The sequence below is a fragment of the Ammodytes marinus genome, assembly GCF_949987685.1.
Source record: "Ammodytes marinus genome assembly, chromosome: 23".
Classification (NCBI taxonomy): Eukaryota; Metazoa; Chordata; class Actinopteri; order Uranoscopiformes; family Ammodytidae; genus Ammodytes; species Ammodytes marinus.
The window spans coordinates 2,497,283-2,518,085 of NC_137227.1; positions in this window are offsets into that span (position 1 = coordinate 2,497,283).

The following is a 20,803-nucleotide window of genomic DNA, read 5'->3' on the forward strand; positions in this document are numbered from 1 at the left end:
GAAAAGCGCATCCATGTATTTCCTTTATATTTTGTATTTGACTTCTTCAGGTCTAACTTTCCCTGCATTTTAGATTTTCCACTAACCCCCGCATCTGCATATTGTCTTCCAATATAACCTTCATTCCCTGCCAGATTTGAGAAGGGAGAGAAAAATCACACAAATAAACAAACAACAACAACAACAGCAATTTCAGCTCAGCCTCCGATTCGGGTGGGAACAGCAAATTCCAATGTCAATAACACTGATCCCGATGGCGCATGCATTTCAATATCATTATCTGATGCTGAGCCAAGTGCACGGATTAGAATGAAATCTTTGAAAAAAAACATGAATTGCAAAACAGCATCTCCGGCAAATGTAATGCAGCAAAAGTGCATCACGTGTCACGCTCCATGCAACACATTCAATACAGACTTGATCACCATGTTAATTCTTGCCTTTTCATATGGGGCCCTTTGCTTGTCTCATGTTCGTGTTTTTCTGAACCACAAATTGCTATGGTGTGTCTAAGGTGGCATAATGATTGCAGCATGAGTGTTACCGATGGCAAAGAATCTGTTGTAAATGGTCCGGAAATGAGAGGTATGACTGTGTCACGGGCAAAACCACAATGGTCACGACCACAGGCAACGCAAATGGGTTCCACCTGGACTCTCACTCACAGCTCACTTAGAGGAGAGAGAGAGAAAAGAAGGAAACATCCAGGGCTTTGGAACAGAACGCAGGTGTGTGTGTGTGTGTGTGTGTGTGTGTGTGTGTGTGTGTGTGTCTGTGTGCATGTGTGTACATATGCCTATGTATCCATCAATGTCCACTAAATGTGAAATTCATACATATAATTGGAAACGCTGGAAAAATGTGGTGTGTATTACCGAATCACGGTGACAAAGAAAAAGCAGGGACACAGAAGCAGAGCGTCTGAGCGGCCACCAATGTAGAGACAAATATTAATCATAGGTCGGATATTATCAACAAGGAGTGAACACAAAATGCAACAGTTAAAGTATGAAAGCAAAAGTGAGAGCAGATTTTATCTAGAGGTTTGCTAACATTAGTTAACCACAGCACCCTTTAATGTGCCGGTCATACCTTTAGCAGCATGACACCTCTTATGTTGAATTAATAAAAAGGGAGTTTTTATAATGCTAATAATTACAACTTTTTAGCTATATAAAAAACTATTTACACAATTACACAATCTAAATGACAGTAAAATGTGGGCCAAATCCTCTCTTCCATAATTGATGTTTTACTCTGGATCTCATTTAGATAACCTTTCCCGTTTTGAATATAAAGCACCGGAAAAAAATAAGAGACCAGTCTGTATTTTTCTTAAATATTTATCTCTACATTACTTATTGAAAATGCTCCAAATGACAATATTTTCATTGTGAATTTGGTAGAAATGTTGTCAGTAGTTTATATTTTAAAATCTAAATGTTCATTTTACTGAAACATATGCCTCTAAATAGTAAAACAAGAGACACTGAACATTTGGAGTGGTCTCTTATTTTTTTCCAGAGCTGTATTTCCAAAAAATCTTAACATAGTGTGTTACTCCCTGTAGGGGGGAAATGGGGAATGTATAATTGTGAACATAATGGGGACAAAGATTCCCCCACTCCTTATAGAGGGCCCGTTTATTGAGGTTTTAATGTTAATATTTAGTTTTAAACATCGTTGGTAAGAGCTGTGGCCACGTCCTAGCCATGTTCTTGAATGTGCAAATATCAATAGGAAAGTGTGAGCAAATAATCGATGCAGCAGTATATTGCAGTATGTTTTGTTGCAATACATTATTGATTCACTTGACAGCACAGACACATTCTGTATGTGATCATTACATTGTCTGTTGCCTGAGAAACTGAAAGCACCTGAAAGTAATTAAATAAAATACGAGGAATTCTGGCCTTTTAAAAAATGACTGCGTTGCAAAAATTGCTCTTGTACACGCATGGAGCTGTATCCTTTTGACTTCAAATATGCTGCATCATGAGGGAATGAGTCGTGTAATGTTTTCTCACCGTTTAGCCACCACAACTAATTATTATGCAGAATATTTTCTCCATAGAATCTTATTATTATTTTATATCAAAATCAATGTTCTGCAACTCTTTGACATTCTCATTCAAAATGTTGGGTCTACATTCACCAACGTATTGTAAAAGCTTCATTGTCCTGAATGAGAGTGAATCAGAATCAGAAAAAAAACACTTGCTAAAATGTAGCAGATCTATATAAAAAGACTCAAAGACAACATTGAAACGTTGGAGAATGTGGGCGAAAATAACAGAACGAACACAAGCAACCACTCCAGGGCTTGTTCTTTGTTGTCAACAGCAGTCTGTGTCCTAGTTGTCCTTATTCACCTTGTGTTAAAAGGTAAAGAATCATCCAAACACGGTTGACACAGAGGTCAAGGGGTCATCGTGGTGGATGGCTTTGTAGGCTCCTTTTTGTGTTGTCTAGCAGCTTTAAGTGAATGCCAGGCTGAAATGTGAGAGAGCTCCTCTTGTCAAGACCTCAGTGACCTGGCTTTGGAGTAATCGATTAGCGAGAGCAAGAATAAGCTTGTGAAGGCCTGCTAGAAAAAAAAACGCTCAAGGACTGACTTTTTTTTTTTTCACCAGAAAAAAATTTGAAAGTTGTAAAGTAGTGAGAGGAATATGGATACTACTAGCAGAAGTAGGAGTACATGTATTATCTGTTTTTGGTTCAAACACACTTTACAGTCAGCCCACGCAGAGAAGGTAGAAGGAATACTGTACTCTGGAAAGGCAACAGCTGCCAGCACAGCAGACACCTTATATATATGAACCATTTCCCGAAATCATTATGGTTTGGGAGCCCTCCTATAGTTGCCAACACTTATTCCTCATGTCTTCCAACTTATCACAAAAATGCTCAGAGATTATCATCTATAATTGGGTATTTTGTTTTTATCCAAGCCACGGGGAGGAGACGCCTGCTGAGTAAAGTATGGAAGATGTGTAGAGAGCTTGCAGGGGCCAGGGGTGGGGGGGGGGGGGTCTCAGTTCTCCCTCTGGCAGAATGGTAAAGAATGGACCATGATGGAAGTCTGATTGGTCTGGTCAAACATCCTCATGGGGTAGCCTACGTCCCCCCCAGACAAAGAGAGCGACACTCTCCTTTTTCTTGTTGAGGCAAATGCTCGCAGGTCTGACAAATCACGGCTGGTCTCGAAGGTGCCTGGTCTCACCACCGCTTCTAAGACCTGATGAGATGTCTGGGGGTCAAGCTCAATCTCAATGTTTCCTCAATATCAAGTAAGGCCTTTTCTTAATCTTGACACACTTTTCTCCAACATGTTTTATCCAATTAAGTATATTGGCTTTAAGTGAACACAAAAGAGAAGGTGAGACATTAGATACATGTGCAGCAGCATGGCATACACACCATGACTTAAACCAATGGAGTACTTGTGTATTAGACTCGGCAGCATGCAACTCACATGCTGAAGCGATTTACAGAAAAAAGGCACACAAAGAAAAGCCATTAAGGGATGAACTGGTTTAATTTAACTGGTTTAATTTCGCTGACTAATTCTAATTCAAGGCCATTAAAGGCTTAGTTTGAAGTAGAATCCTGCAAACACATTATATTTTATTTAGTGGATTAGGGACCACAAAGAGGGAGTCTCATTGATACCATGTTGATGCTAACAATTGGTAGATTGTTAGATGTCTTCTGTGTCAAATCAGAACATGGATGAAGCATACAATGGAGTAGACAGAGGAAGGACAGGACACTATGACCTGTGTGTGCCTTTGTATTTTTATGCACTCCGACACCATTTCGGGAAGTGGCATGAATATATGCACGCGCGCGCACACACACGCGCGCACACAAACACAAACACACACGCGCGCAAACACACACACACACACACACACACACACACACACACACACACACACACACACACACACACACACACACACACACACACACACACACACACACACACACACACACACACACACACACACACACACACACACACACACACACACACACACACACACACACACACACACACACACACACACACACAATCAAGTGACCTTGCCCTGTGTCTCTTGGCTGCGAGGTAGAATGTGTTTGGGTTGGACACAGCAGGCAACCTCTCTAAATCTAAAAGCGGAGTTGTCCCGGGGTGAGGCAGCCACACAACGGTCGCGGATAGTTAGCGAATGTCAAAGAAACAGGAACAGACTGTAAAGCACCACGGCTCTTCAAATGCTGTGATTGGGGCTTGCACACTTGGACGCACCGCACACACCCTCATCGGACGCTCTGGCACAGAAACAGCCATTACGTCCAAGAGTTACAAAATGGTCAATATGAATTCAAATCAAAAGGGGTTGGAAAGATGGATCTGGAATTGCGGTATGATTGCATTGGAAAGGATAATAATAGGGTTTGCACCCAGATCCTCTGTAGAACGCAGTGTTGTGTGTTTTTGGCAGCTGGGATACACTGTAGAAAACAGAACAAGTGTGTGCACACAGTTCCCCGACATCCCCCACCTCATGCCTCATGTTTTCTTCTTCTCTCTGCACAGCTCAAAAACACAGTTTAATTGACATAGCGTGGAATCATCACAAGTTGTGACCGGGGTCCAAGTCCTAATTGCACTCTTGTGTAATGCTATTCGTATCACTTACTCCACACAGCCACAAACACTGTCCTGCCCTCACCACAGAGTGGCTGAGAGCTAGGAAGTCAATAATTGCTTTTGACTTTCCAGAGTACCGCAACCCCCAAACAAGAGGACATTTCGCAGGCCTACTCGGTGCACAGTCCTATTAATGAGATTGCCTCCTGTTTATGCAGACGGGATAACAGAAGACTCATGGTCCACGGCATTGGCCTTTCCCCAATCAATATCCAGCGTATCAATTCTGGGTGGTCTCTGGACAAAAACCTGTATTTCATTTGGCCAAAACAATTGGCCAGTAAGGTTTAACCGAGAAGTCATGCAGCTTTTTATTTTTTCATGCCCAAGTATTGCATTTTCTTTTTCACCCAATTAACGATCTTATTTTCAGTGCCAAATTAGATGCATGGACACATTTCTCCATTATAAACTTCTGGCATGGCTTCTATGGAAGGCCAGGTCTTTTGGGTTAACCATTTTGATCCAGTCGGAGATATCTTAACTGTAGGTCAGATTGCAATAAAAATGTTGACATATTCATGGTTCCAAGAAGCTAAATATCAGTCTGACTTGAGCACATTTAAATATGACAGAAGTATGGCTTACGGACTAACCCCTAACAAAATGAATGACACCTCCATCACCCTCAGCTATATGGAAGTGACATTGGAAATCATTGTGAAACTGATACCAATCTCATAGCGGCTGTTTTTGTTTATTAACTGACGATCCTCTTTGATCCAAAACCTCTCGCCCTCAAAGACAGAACAATATTGACTCATTTCTAGGGAGTCCTGTCTATCCTATACTTACAATGGGGCTGCCAAACGCTCAACTGAACTTTCCACCCCTCCATGCCTTTCCGTTTTCATTCTACTCATTTAATTTTTTCTGTCGGTTCAACCCTGGAATGTCATTCTACCTGCACAACAGGCAATCAGGAATGTCTGGGGGGACCACCTTTAGAGAAAACTGTGAAACTCTACCCTGCCTACTACCAAGTTTCAACAGCCCCCCCAACCCCTCCCCACCATGATTCCCCAATGGAAGGTGACTGAAGCAGGGGCGATTTTGTTTTAACATTTACATCATGAAAGTAGGGGGAGTCCATTTCAATTCAATAGCCTTTCATTTGACTTGGACACAGAGCAAAGAGGGTCTCTGGGACTCTCCATGAGTTTGGCATGCGATTCCTGGAGCAGCTGGTTTCATCATGGGGGGGGGGGGGTGTTGGGGAGTCTGGAGTGTGGGGAGGGGGAAGGACTCTATGCACTGACAGACGTCCAATACACACAGCTGATGCCTCGGGCTGGCAAGTCTAATAACATCATCTGTGCGAGACAGTAATGGTGGATCTCATATTTATTACCGGTACCCAATACGTCCACCGGGAGGGGTTGGGCATATTTGCAACAGCAGCCAACACCACAATGTTCCTGTCAAAAAATATCCAGAATGGATATAGTTAGGCAACCATTGGCAAGGCTGAGAATTTTTTAATTGTGAAATGGGGAAAATGCCTCACAACCAGCACAATTATTATGGCTGTCTCTGATTAACAGATGACGAAGAACTCCCAGTACAGGCTGCTTTCCACTCTTAAAATCTGTTACCATCTTCAGTTTTGAGAGAGTCTTCAACGAATTTTGATGGATACTTCCGGACCAATCCGATGCAGCCAATGGGGAGACTTTAAACTCCTGTGGTAAGGTAGAGCCGACTCAAATCAATTTAAAAATGAGATTGGTATAGCCGTGTCTGAGAATACACACATATCACTGGGCCCATTTTGCATGAGAAGTTTTCCTTCGTAGTGCAATTTTGTGTGATTTACTGAAAGTATTCTCATTAAGGGTTATTAAAACATCAGAAGCCAAGACAAATTAAAAATCTTAATCCAAGACTGTCTCCAATATGTTCAAAATGGATATTTGCTTTTCACATGAGTATTATCCATCTAAGCATACAGATTCATTGTGCTCCAATTTTTTTTTAAGAAACTCCACCACTATGTTGCACTAGATGACATGTTCCTTCACTACAATGAACATGGGCCTCGTTTATTTTGAGCTTGAAAGTATTCCACAACGAATGCACCACGGAACATTTGCTAAAACTACGGTGTCAAAGTGTCTTAGAGAATTACCTAGCCTTTCTTTAATTGCGACTATAAATGGTAAATGGACTTGACTTATATAGCGTTTTTAGCCGATTTTCTCAGCCCCAAAGCGCTTTATATTTCTTACCACATTCACCCACTCATACACACACTCATACACAAATAGCAGTTGCTGCCATGCAAGGCGCTCTCTGAACCATCGGGAGTAATTTGGGGTTCAGTGTCTTGCCCAGGGACACTTGGGACATGTGGCGGGTAGGCGGGGGATTGAACCCCGGACCCTATATACTTATGAATACTTAGTGTTTTTTAGTGAATTTAAAATTGTACATCTTCAGTAGGATAGAACAGGGTTCCAGAGCTTGGGATCCACAGGAAGGGTAGGACAGTTGGAAATGATTGAAAGACGGATTTATTTTCATGGCATTTTAACGACACTAAGAAATGCATTATCCTTTATGAAACCCTGGTTATAATGTCCCCTGTAACCTGATATATTTAAACGTAGTTCGCACAGGATCTCGCTTATTTGTATACAAAGGTCTGACATAGCTAGAAGAAAAACACTGGATTATTTCATAAATCAGAAACATTCAGAGAATAGTGGAATTATGTCAATGCTCTTTAAGTCCAAAGGCTCAGAAAGAAGCCTCTTCTAAGGGGCACTTTACACGGTGAAAACGTGAGTTTTCCCGTTTTTGGTTTAAAAAAAAAAACCCGTTCAGACACAATTTATCTGACATCTTCACCCGTACACAAAGTTTTCAGAGGAAACGGGCCGAAATCGCTGAAGTAGCAGCCATGCCAAGCCAATAGTCAGCGGTGACACAGCCTAGTAGATAGCTCTTCCGGTACAATTTGATGCATAAAACCTTACTGTAACCGAAAATTAATGCCACTAACGTTCATAAAGCGGTTGGTGTAAGCTTGGGGTTACAAATATTGTAAAAGACAAGCTTTCTGTCCTCTTATTTCACCGCATTGAACTCGGAAAAACAGCAGACTTGCTGATAGTGAAGGGGCTTCGTGAGCGGATATTTTCCTGTTAGGCGTACTTCAAAATAAAAGTCAACTCACGTGTGTCCAGCGAAATGCTATGAATGTTTAGCCAGTGAAATGCTTTTACTGTGAAGCCGTAGCCTTAATGCTCCTTTTGTTGAACAGTAGCCTAACTTAACCGCTGCACGCTGATAGTGTTTTTTTAATGTAGAGCCGTGTCCCTGGCATATAGAAGTGACACACGTTTATTTAGCTAGAAAAACAGGCAGAGCACAACTCTTTCCCTATTTGCTTGTAGGAGCGATTGGTGGCACGATAACAAATGCATCAGCAACAGCACAACGTCCATGAGCACAACGAATACAGCTCGGTGATCCGCCATTGTTGTTGTTGTTTTCCAACTGGCGCACGTGGACCTACAAAGACGGCGCATGCCTATTTATATCCAAACGCAATGCGCATGTGTGAGGGTGGAGCCGTGACGTCAGCGTTATCGGGGGAAATGGTTTCGGTGTTTACAGGAAACCAAAACCGTTAAGTTTTCCAAAAAATCCTCCCTCGGAGGTGATCTCAAAAATCTGCGGTTCATGCCTGCGTTTGCGTTTGCGTTTGCTGTTTTCCTGTAAATGATATAGTGCAACCGCAGAAATTTTTCTGCGTATGCACCGTTTTGCGTGGCCGTGTAAAGTGCCCCTAAAGCAGCAGTTGTCCACGTTTCTGTCAGAATATATGGCATTGGGTAAGGGGGAGAAATCCCATTACTGACCATGTGCATGTAATGGTAACTTTTTTGTGTAATCATTCCAGAAAACGTGTGTGTGATTTTCCTGCTTTCCACGCCTGATTTCCCTTAATAACCTGGATTCCTATATGTGCATGTAAACATAGTCAGTGAGTCTGTGAGATGACTTTTTCCCCCATGGGCTCAGTTTTTTGATTGAACCTGGTATACCACACATCTTATCCCGATGCCATCTAACTCAGGAGCCGGAATATTTTTTTTTAAGAGCCCCCCCCCCCATCACTGAGAATCATCCTTTTGACACATCACTGCCAACCGAGTGTCTGCGGTGATTGATGAATGCAACACGTAACTGCTGTGCCTTCTGTTTTTTCTGTTGTCTTAAACTGTGTAATGAAAAAAGCCCACAAGCGTGAATTTGCAATCGCTTTCTGCCTCCGATCGCCCGACGCTGCCTTTATCTGCATACGGGCCCCCTTTTGCTTTGACCTCACACAATGCCTGGAGTTGAATCACACATCAGCCAAAAACACATTCGCCGGTTATGTGTGTGTGTGTATTCCCACAACAGCACACAAGCAACCGTGCCTCATAGCCCCGTAGTGCGAACATTACAAACATCTCTCTGAAAATTGTCATTAGGGAAAATAAGGTTACAAAGGTTAATGCAATTCTATGATAGAGTGAGGGGGTAATTTAACTACTTTCAAACAAGATAACACGATAAGGCATCCACCCAATGCCAGAGGACACAACCAAGTGGCATGTAACAGTTGACTGTGTGAGACCCCTTATCTAGTCCACAGTGACCAGATTGTAATTTGCCATTTCCCACTGATGTGTTAGGAAATGGATCCGGTTACAAATTCCTTTTTCTTCTCCTGTTCTTTCTCACTTTCAACCAGTGTGTTTCAGCACAGCCCTTTAAATACCCAATGGTTCTGATTTTGTTTCGGTGAGAGCAACATTTAATACAACTTTTTCCGAGCAGGGATCTGTCAAGAAAGGGCACATGGTAAAGTGAGTTGACATGGAGAAATGTCCTCTGTTCAGTATGACTCCACAAACCATTATTCAGATTGAAGCACACCTCAGCGATCCAAGCCCTCCCCCCTCCCTCCCATCCCTCCCTATCCATGCACAGTTGCCCGCTGCAAATGGCGCCGATAACTCACTAGATTTGAGTGATTTCCTCCGTGCAAGCCAATGCTGACAGTTCCCCCTTTGACGATGCCTTAAGAAATTCAAATGACTCGTGCAAGACAAAGCGAGTGAGTGGGAGTGTGTGTGCGATCGAGGCGAAGCTGAGGACAGTTTCCCAATGTGCATATGTAAGCATTCATTCAGATTTAGCGGACTAACATGATTATGTTTTCACTATGGTCCTTTCTATTCAGAACGTGTTTAAAAATTGTAATGGTGCCGGTTAGCGCTACACTGTATTGACATGGTGAACATGGTGTTCTTGTTTTTTTTTTTGGAATCATGTAAATATTTCTTATGAAGTCAGTGGGTTGAAATGCGGCCCACATACCTCGCCTGAATCAATGCCACACCGTCAACCTACCCGCCGACAGTAATGGTCCAAATCACACAGCAACCTCAGCAACCGTAGTTGAGCACAGCAGGACTGCCAAGCTTGGGATTTTTGTTAACATAAAGCTGTGCTCCTGGGGGCAGTAGCAAGAGCAATGGAAAAGAGGGTGGATAGGTTAGTGTATTTCATTTTATTTTTTAAGGTGTTTCAAGGCCACAAAAGCAGAAGTGTGGAGGAATAGATTAAACGCTGTGTTTATCCAATGTATGCCGCAATCATTAGCATGCTTGGCTAACTGACATGCTACAGTACCTAGGGTGGTAAACCGAGCAATACGATTGGAGGAGCACATCGTTAACTAACTACATTAGGATGTGGCTGCGGGTCATGTAAGAAAAAAGTCCTGTTCATGACCAGCATATACACTGTGAAGTACTCCTCATTATGTGTAAACAGATCCTGGATGGTATCAGCTTTTAGGGCTACATTAGCGGTGCTGCCCTGCTCTTTTATTGAATTTAGGTAAGTTAAAATGATAGCACCCCTCCCCTCGCAATCTGAACTGAGATGGCACAAGGGTTTGCTAATGGTCCTTGCTCCTAAAAGCCTTCTTGCCAGGGACAAGTAGCTTTAGTTGTTGAGGATGATATCTTGAATGTAGCCGTCAAGGGCATATTAAAAGCATAGGGCAAGCATAGTGTAATGTTTGCTTAAAGGTGAAGTCAGCAATTCTGTAGAAAGCTTGCTGACAAAATCGCTTCATATCAAAATCAGTGAGTATCTCCTATTAATACGATAGCTGTCTGCGCAGTGTGTGCGATGAAGAACAATCTGGTGTTAATATACAGCATAGGCACTGTAAACTGGTTTATAAATGAAGGGAGCCAAACATAGTAAGTGATATGCCCATTTACAGAGCCTAGGCTGTGTTTTAACACTGGATTTATTTCTGCGGTGCACACAATAGTACTGACAGGTAGCAGTTCCTGAAAAAAAAGTGAATTTCACAACAAAACATTCTCCAGAGTCACCGAATTCACCTTTAATTGTCGGTTGCATGCAGGAAAAAAGACGCTGCTTTAAATCTATCTCAGTCTGACATAAAGGACCAATTATTTTTAAAAAGTATTCAAATGTACAGGGGAACATCAGCCACTGTTATCTTTGCAATCTGCCAAATGTGCCGTGCAACGACAGGTTTAGCAACAGTAAGTAACGGGGGGCCGTGCTTTGCAACCAGTCAATAGCATCCTTAAAATAAGGAGTGTATCAGGGGCCTGGATTGCCACCTGGAATCTGAAACAGGCTGGATATCACCACACTGAAGTGTTTACACTCCCACTGATTGGCTGATCACGGAAGGAACTATAAAACCGGCTGGCTTAATTTGGCATTTGGGCTTGTTTTTCATGTGGGATAGGAGTAGCTCAGTTTATTTTTTTCCCCTTACAGCAGTATGTGAGTGTTGTGCAGCTGCAATTGATAAAAGCACACAGGGCGCACATGCCAAAGCCAAAGTATGTCCTCAATCACACAGACAGAGCACATGCACATCGCAACCACATCGACAGGCTGACCCGCACGTTGAACACCATAGCACAGTTATTAAGCCGAGGTCTGACACTTGGCTCACGTTTCATGATAAATTGAGTGTGAGAAGCATGGCTGCACATATGTGGAGGCTATGGAGGCTTGTGCATGGCAGCAAACAAGTGTTGAGTGCTTACTTACCTCGACTACAAACGCACTGAATGATAATGTCTAGGGGATACGAGTCACACTTTGCATGTGATATTTCTCACCAAATAATCACAGCAACACCCTGCAGGGTCAAAAAAAAAAAAATCCCTGGCTTTTAAAATTTTAATAATGCGTCATATTTGAACGATTGAAAATGAAATTATTTAGCGCCCCCAGCCCTGTTCACAGCACTCCTTCATTATACATCTGCAAAGCAATTTATCTGTTATTGCCATCTAATAGGGCCACACATCCAGGGTCGCATCTTCAAACAGCTCTGGAAAACAATCAGAAAAAGAAAAAAAAAAAATCGAACCACGTTATAGTGTATTGGCACAGAGACGAGGTGTCGCAGTTTGTGGGTGTTAAATTGTTTAAATATGCATAATATAATGTCCTGTCTAGCGTGTGCAGCTTGCCCCTTCCGCTAAATGAATTATAAATACGACGGACCCTGTGCGAGTGTGAAAAATAGAGCACTTAGCACTTAGAAGACTGTAGTTTGAGGGGTTCAGAGCGCCATATGGCTTCATATCCACTTCCAGCAGTGTGATGTGTAAACTGGTAGACAATAGGGTCAACTGGAGCTGTCTCCTGTTAGCTGAAGAGAATAAGAAGATAATGCCTGTGTTATTGCTTTCTGTATGAGAAAGTTTTGCTTCCTCCCAAAGACCACAGCTAAGGTTACAAAGACTGCCTCATCCCCGCTGCGTGCACACAATGTGCGGGTGTACTGCCGGAGCAATTATATGTTGTTTAGGCTGCAGTGAAACTCGGCCGAACTGCAGTTAAGTATTCGCCGTGCTCCATCACTGTCTCTCCACGCAGGCGCTTGTGAACGGTAATAAATGGTTTGGGCCTCAAATCTGACAGCACGGTAGATGGCACAAAGTAAGTGGGATATCAGACAAGTCCGCCCAGAATCAAATATTATTCTTTGTAAATATGTATGTATTCAAATATGGAGGTCTGGAGGTCAGTTTGTGAAGTGAGATCCATCTGATGTATTTGTCTGCCAGGCACGTACACAGATAAGACCCAAAGGGGGGTTGAGCCCCTGTGGGTCCAGAGTCCAAAAGCGCCCTTCATTTTAAAAATAAACAATATTTGTTTTAATAATATCAAATATAAAGACATAAATGTATGACTATGTATCCATGAAAAATATGCCTTATCAATGTTAGGAGCACTCCCCATGCCCCGCCCTCTCAAATTAACTTTTAAAATTGTCCTGACTTGTCATAGAAAGCATGCATCCCTCCAGTCCCACCCCAGTTTGGTTATAGTAAATAATATCACTCAGGTATAGGCATGTATGTTTGAATTATAAAACCAACAATGAAAGAAAATGCAATTGTCAAATTCTGAATTGCAGTGATGTGACCACATATGGTTAGGGAATAGTGCGTCTTGGTGTGGTTAGCGACTTTTTATTTAGCTGTAGCCCCTATCCCCCACAACATGTCTGTGCACGGCCCTGTTTTTCTGCCATCCCTGAAATCTTGGCAAAAAAAAGCCTGGATGTAAAAGCTTTCTGTCACGGACAAGTAATACATCCCGAGGGTCCCCTAACCAAGTCAAGCACATCGATCTGTTTTCCTTCATAAAAAAGGAGAGATTGGGCGAGACCACTGGTAGTAAGTCACTTTCAAAATACTCAAGCAATGTTGCCCTCAATGTTGGTTTTTTTCGGCACAGTCAAACAGGTATTAAGCACAGCACAGTCCCCGTTACCCCCCTCTCCTACCCAAACAGATCATTTGGAAGGTCAAACTGCTGTCAAACGACCTTTTCCGATTCTGTTGCACAGGAATTTCCTTCCACAGCTGTATGTGTATGTGTGTATATATATATATATATATATATATATATATATATATATATATATATATATATATATATATTTCCTTTTTTTTCTTCTATATCTACTCCACAGCAGTTACCATGCAAATAGCACACTCCGCTGGGTTATTGATTGGTTCCACCGCTGCAAACAGCAGGTTTAAATGGAAACGCTAAGTCTGCATGGAGAGAAAAGTAATGTGATCTGATGAGCTCGGGCCCGTGTGGAAGCGTGGCCCCGTTTATTGGCTCTTTAAATTGTTACCCAAATGACTGTTTGGCAAACTGCGAACAAGTACATCACCGTACATCCAGTTTTCTACAAACAAAAAGTGATAAGTCGGTAGATTGTTGCAACAAGGTTTCAGCCCGCAACAAAATCTGTCAAATATGATGAGAAATAGTAATCTTTTCCAGAGAAGGCTTATCAGAATACAGCGTATACATCATTTATTCTAAACAATTGATCCAGCAAGCTATCTTCTGTATGTCCGTATTAAAAAATTATTATTTTCAGGAATAAAAAAATCTTTTTGTAAGCACAGAATAATTCCATGCAGCAGATTTAGGAATAGAACTGGCAAAACGTACCATTGTTTGTTCCTTTTTATACCCAAATCAACAGAGATTGAAAGAACAAAGCAGGAGGAGCCGGAAAGCTTATTATTCCATCTTTGCCATTTACCTTCCGAATTTCTGAATAATGGTCTCCGCTTGCAGTCCACTAAACATAGCACCTATTGAGAAACCAAAGGACAAATGCCAGTTTTTCCATTTTTTTTCTGTAAGACATCAAACAAAAGAGCCAGAAAAAGTATATCCGACATCTCTTTCATGGTCTGACTACACAGATGGATTACAATGTCCAAGCCGACAATGCAGGGGGAAAACATTTATAGCCGCGTTAAGGGGGGATGAAGGATGGAGGATGGAGGAGTGCAGTGTATGTACCAGACAAAGAATTGAGCTTCACAATAAGGGGAGTTTATTTAAGTCCACTTATTTATTAAAGTAAATATAGAGCGTGTTCTCTTGGGACATGGAACTACAAAGTTTTATATTCCTACAGAGGACATCTTTCTGGAAGTGATAGGCTGAAAATAACTCCCCTGTCTTCAGGTGAGAGCCCTCAGGGACCCCAGTATGCTGTACTCTGTCATACCAAGCTCATCTCCAAATGCTTTGTCTGAGAAGCTGACTGATTCAGGAGTCAGAGAAGATACCTTAGAAAAGTATTATTTTTAAAATGTGTAATATCCTGTATTGGCTTTGTCCCAATGGCATAACAGGCTCCGGGGAACAAGTTTAATCAGTGTATTTTGAGCCGGACATGGCAAACCCTAATATACTCTCTAAAGTCCGGCATTGGTTCAAAGTTTACGTAAAGATATAAATAAAGTGATTCTGTGTTCCTTTGCGGTGGGTTTTATGTTCCTGTGGCTGAAGTGCATCTATTTAGTTAAAAGCATGAGGTAAAAAAGGCCAGAGCCATTTTTCTAAAAATTGATGACGGCCTCCTTGCATAAATTATGCAAACTTTTGTCCTTGTGCCAAACAGTGCATCTACTGAATAGTAATCAGCAGAGGGACTTTGGGGGATATGAGTATGCAGAATATGAAACACATGCCAACATCCCCTGTCATCTGCGGCCAAGGCAAGGAAGGGAAGGGTTGCAGAACAAAGATAAAGACGTGTGTGTGTGACGACAGTGGACAAAGCATTTTGATAACTTATTCTGTTTGTGTTTTATCTTTCTTTAAATGTTAAATCATTTTGCAGTTGACTCTTGTCATTTGAAACCGCAAGCTGCTCTATACTTGAGGTAGTCACAATGTTAACATCATCTGTAGGATTTGCACCGGTGAAGTCCCTGGTCTGCCATGGAAATTAACAATGCAACAACTTTATTGCTGTTTTTGTTTTTTTGGTGTGGAGATACTGCAGCTGGATAACTCAATGAATAATGCTGTTAAATGTTCACAATGGGTAGCAACAGAGTTCAGCCGGATTTTTATAAGTAGCCATGAACAGAAATCTTGGTAATTGTATTTTTCAATAGCCATTTAAATGATATTAAAACTGAAGCACATCAGTTTTTATACACGTGAAAGAAGCGGAGAATCATTTTATAGTAATGCACTTACTCACTGTATAATCAATTCATTATAGTGAACACACTTGTGATTTGACACACTTTTGTCAGCTAAAAGATATATGAAATATATGAATATGAAACTACAGACTGCAGTCAGTCAGTTAGCTTAGCTTTGGATTGAGACTCATGACAGCAACAGCCTTATTTTTCCACCTATTCCTTTTTAAATGTCAAATTCCAAACGTCAGTGGATTGATTTAATAGAAGGAGACAAATCCCATGGGTTTTCAAGAGGTGAGTTGTTAGTGCATGTGTAGACTGCAGTTTAGGTTAGAAAAACACTCCCTTGTCGAGCCAATCTTGCTGAATACCAAATGATGGGGAGCTCAGCTGATTGATTTATGGAAATGCATTCTGCGCACCACAACATTTGTCGGGGCTGTCATATCAATAGCAATACTGACAGCAACGATGGCTACTCCAACATCAAGAGATAGATCCTGGAAGATTGAAGTACAGAAGAAAGTGCCACACACACACACACACAAGGGAGATTTAATTATCTGGAACAGAAAGAAAAACTTAACTTTTTTTTTTTTTTTAATTGGTCACTTTCCTGTGAGTCTAGACTAGGAATGATTGTCTTAATTCCTTAAAAAGAAGATGTGCTCACAAAGTAAAGGGAGATTGACGTGCTTAAGTACACACACACACACACACTGCACACACATCTGCTCCTCGACGAGGCCTGTTGGAAACTGTCACATGCCTGGCAGGTTTCTGGAACTCGGGCAGATGGTACAGCACAATTAGGGCCCACCGAATCTCTCAATCAATCTCTGCCTGTATGCCGTATGAAGGAACCTGGATATATACACACTGTGCTTTTTTTCTGTGAAGCCAACGCGCTTGTCCATTTTGTATTCCAGTCTCTCGTTTTGCAAATTGTCTTTTTATATTCCCACATGTCATTCTTCTCCTTCGCTTTTGTCGCTAATATGTTCTCCCCTTCCCAAGCGTGCTGCAATATACAATACAATGCCAGAATTGTCTCATCCGTTTATCCGCAATCTGCACAATGTTATAATTTTTTCTGTCTTCACTTGTCTCACTATGCAACACTGTACAATCCCTCCTACCCATACAGTTTCTTTCCCACTATCCCGTGTCTGCCCTTTTTTCTTGGCTTGTTTTAACCACTGGCCTGAATGCGAGACTATACTGTAGTAGACAATAGGCAAGCGCGAGTGTTTCATTCACACCCAATTACTATAAAAAGGATTGTTTTTCTCTGGCCGGAAATCTTTCGCCGAGGAGCACAATGAGAGTGTCACGGAGGAACAAGATATCTCTGGCGATATCCCCTGTTCTGTCCCATGTCCCGCACACACACAAAAGAGAAGGAAAAGCGATCCGGCGTATTTCGACACCATAGAGGACCATTAGCCAGAACTGGTTAAATAAGGATAGATAGCTCTAACTGGGGGGGGCGCTAACAGCAATGGGAGACATCTGCTACCAAGGATTCTGCCTTTGAACAGCAACCCTTCGCAACCAACCTGCCTGCAAGAGTGAAGATGAAATTGTCAGGTTTCAGGATAATGACAGACAAGAACCCAATAGCAAGACTCAGGAAACAGTTCAGATTCAAAAAACAGATTGAATGAAAAGTGGATGACAAACCAGGTAGAAAGAAAGCGTGGCAAACTAGTCCAGTTGGGGCAGGCAAAAGGGTAATCCAAAGCAAAGTCCAAAAAGACAGGTTGAAACATGAACTGGCAGTCAGGATCGGAACACAGGATGATATCTGAATGCTGGAGCGCTAGGTAAGACACTAGTACGTCTGACAATCTGGCAACTGACTGAGGGAACTGAACTGAGATATATACTGGGGCTGATTAACTGATGAGGAGCAGGTGAGTGTGGGGCAGACCAGGTGAATGTAATTAACAGGGAGTGCAGAGCAGGAGGGAGTGGCCGGGTCTGAAATGACATGAAAGTTAGAAAGGAAACCAGGAAAACAGACAGATGAAAACAAACTAAGGTTGCGTTCCGAATCTCATACTCTTTCTTTTTTAAATTCTACATACTACATCCGACGATAAAAATAATCTAGTTATGATGCAGTAGGCATACTATTGGGACATACTTTACTCTCTTATTTCATCATAACATTGCGCCTTGATCTTGCCTCTTGCTTTTATATCCGTCGCATCCCCGTTTGTTTTCATATGGAGGCTTCGTCGATGTGACGTCACTTCACGTGCGCACTGGATTGTGGGTCAGAATCGCCCAAACAGGATGCACTTTTCAACACTAACAATCTTGGCCGCATGAAGTAGGACATCCGGGTACATCTATCCATCCTAAATCTGGCCACAAGAATCGGGACATCCTAAATCTTTTTTCTACATACATACTACGCTGAAGTTGTGACAGAAATGGCCTCTCAAACACACACCAAGAGTGTGAGAGTAGCAAAACCACACTGGGATAGATATACAGGCGCAAACAAACACACACAAACAAACAAGCAGGGCTAAGACATACGATAGGCTGACTGACGTTACTTAGAATTTGGAGCGTGTCATGAAGGTGAGACAGTGAAGGTGAATATAGGGGTCAAATATAGATATCTTCATGGAACTTTGCCGGTGGATTACTTACATTAAAACAATTATTTATGATTTTTTTTTTATGATAAATACAAAATACAAATTTGGCCAACAATGTTTTTTACTGCAGTGTCTCACCTTCAATATTTTTTTTTGTGAAAATCGAAAAACAAAAAACTTGCACAACTAATTTCCCTGTGTGTTTCCTGCGACACAACAGAATATGACCTGTCCATCCATTCCACATGTCTAGTGGAAGACAAGCCGCCCAACAACACCTCACTCAACAGCGGGCCAGACGCCACCTTTTTGGACTGCCAATCCCCGCTGTTGTATTTCCCCCACCTGTGACAGGAAGATGATTCACTAGGCCCCGCCAGACTGCATCTAGGGAGCGTGTGTGCTGGGGCGTACTCACTGCCAGCACACACAGAGAGGCCAAAAAAACACAGAACCGTGACCTGAGAGAAATGCAGCGGAGGTAGGGGCCCTGTGAGCAGCAGATGTAGCATGCTCTACCTGCTCAGGGGTGGAACAATTCACCAATTCGAATCAAGGCATCGGGCCAAATGATTATGATATGGCAGCCAGGAGCAGAACTGTGGGCCTTTACACACAGGGAGAATGTTACAATCAGCTGGTAACCCCTGCATACACAACACACCAGCTGCACCCAGGGAAAAAGCAATATGAGAATTATAGGTTAAATTGGATTTTTTTTTTATAAAGAATGCATGTTTGGGTAATTTTTTGATTCTGTATTGTATTTTGATACTGTATGAAGCCACGCTCTACCTGTGCTGCATTCCTCTATGAATACACAACAAGCACAGAGAGAGTTTTGTTATGTCGACTATACAAATGAAAATATAACCAGGCAACTCCGATCTCACTAGGAATGCAGTTTGGCTCTGCATAACAGCACAAACAATAGGCTGGATTTTTTTGCTCAAAAATATGTTCTTCCCCTGCATCATTCCACAGTCATTTCTGACAATGTTATTTTTTGTTACTAAAGCTGCATGACTGTTACAGACAGGCATTTGAAATAATTGTGTGACACAATAAAGGCGTTTTCTTTGTCCATCCACTGTATACATGTTTATATACCTGCACATTTATTTCAATGGGCTACTTGATGCATTGTTTAATAAGATTAAGCAATTGTGCATAACAATGAGGCAAATATGACAGAATCATCAACTTGTGAAATTATTACAGCAATCTCATTAATGCACAGCAAAGTGAAGAGAATTAAATTGTTTTTTTTTTTACAAAGGATTTCATTGGCCCATTGTGGGATTATATTCATTCTAAATCATATCTCTAACTGTATTACACTATAGATCATATTACAATGGGAATCCAATTTATCCAGCTAGAGAACAGTAACCCCTTTGTGCCTTTTTAAATGGTTCAAATTGAATGAAAAAAAATAAAAGACTTTCATGTACAAGGACTGGGCAGAAGAAGTGGAGAGGGAAAAAAAAGGCTTGGTGTGTAATTATGAAGACCACGGGAGTTCAAAAGTCTTAATGGAATGACTTGTGCAGAGGCCAAATGAATTCCTTCCTCTTTTTTTTTCTTCCTTTCTTTCTTGTACTACCAGGCCATTTCCAGGTGTTCATTATTCTAACCATGGAGAACATCCTGAGGGTCATGCCATGTTCTAATTCCTAATTAACTGCCCAGAACGAAGATCATGGTCGGCAGTGACCGTTACAGTGACTGTGTTGGGAGTCTCGGAGCATTACTCTTTCGAAGCCATACACTCATTCCTTAATAAACCCTCTTTTTCTTACTGTAAGCGTGTGTCATGGAATTGCAAATCTGGCTTTTACATACTGTAGCACAACTGGAAAACACCTGTGGACCTCCGGGCTTATGGGTAACTGCTGCTAAAATATCCCGGTATAGGATTCAGTTTGTTTTGTATGTGCCCGTCAATCTGTCAACCAGGGGATAAAGTGAGGGGCGAATACAACAAATGAATAATTCCCGTCTTTTGTGGCTAATCTACGGGAAAAGCTACGTAACGATCGGTGTGACACGGTCTCCGAGATGAGTCATATTGGGACATTACCGACACTCGTAGGGAGGAATACAAAAGCACTGGTGGTGACTAAAAAAAAAATGTCTGTTTGCTCTGGAGAGATCAGGCGTGCCCTCCGTGTTACAACACACAGGGGGGCCACCTGCAAGTCTGGGAAAATAGGCTTCTGGTGGGGGGAATTAGAGGATTCCGATGAATGAACAAGACAGACATGAGTAACCCGGCCCCAGTATACTGCTTATCTACGGGGCTTATGTTGCACAAAGGAGGCAGATAAGCTCAGGCATGCCGGCAGAATGCAGTAATGGAGAAATGAGTGGAAATGAGGCTGAAGGGGAGGGGAGGGGAGGGGGTTGGGGATGTGAAGAAAAGAAAC